We start from the raw sequence: 301 nt of genomic DNA, 5'->3' as shown, positions 1-301 counted from the left end.
CGAGCTTGTAAAACATTATTTTTTTTACTTTATGCTATCGATACTTTTATTTTATTATTATTCCTTTCTGGAGATCTCTCTGGTAGTTTTAATAGCCTGTGGATTTACCGTTATGGTTTATTTCATAATAAACATAATTATAGACAATTCTTATCCGTAAAAGTGTTCTCGAAAACTTGATGTGCAATGCAGACTTTATCAAAACTTGCGTTAATTGTATATTCGTCGGCGCCGCGGAGGAACTTACACTCGTGCTCCCTCTCCCCAGGCCCGGCGGCGTGCGGCGCAGAGGCAGGCCAAG

At 40.2% G+C, this 301-nt stretch overlaps 1 protein-coding gene across 1 annotated transcript in view; it reads left to right on the top strand.

The window, feature by feature from the left end:
• The window catches only part of LOC119587838 (protein obstructor-E-like), a gene marked incomplete in the record, with an annotated part of 9104 nt that overhangs the window by 8095 nt on the left and 708 nt on the right, over nt 1–301 (top strand).

Source organism: Penaeus monodon, chromosome 23, assembly GCF_015228065.2.
Source record: "Penaeus monodon isolate SGIC_2016 chromosome 23, NSTDA_Pmon_1, whole genome shotgun sequence".
Lineage (NCBI taxonomy): Eukaryota > Metazoa > Arthropoda > Malacostraca > Decapoda > Penaeidae > Penaeus > Penaeus monodon.
The sequence above is the reverse complement of the archived record's forward strand: the minus strand, read 5'-3'. Positions and strand labels throughout refer to the sequence as shown.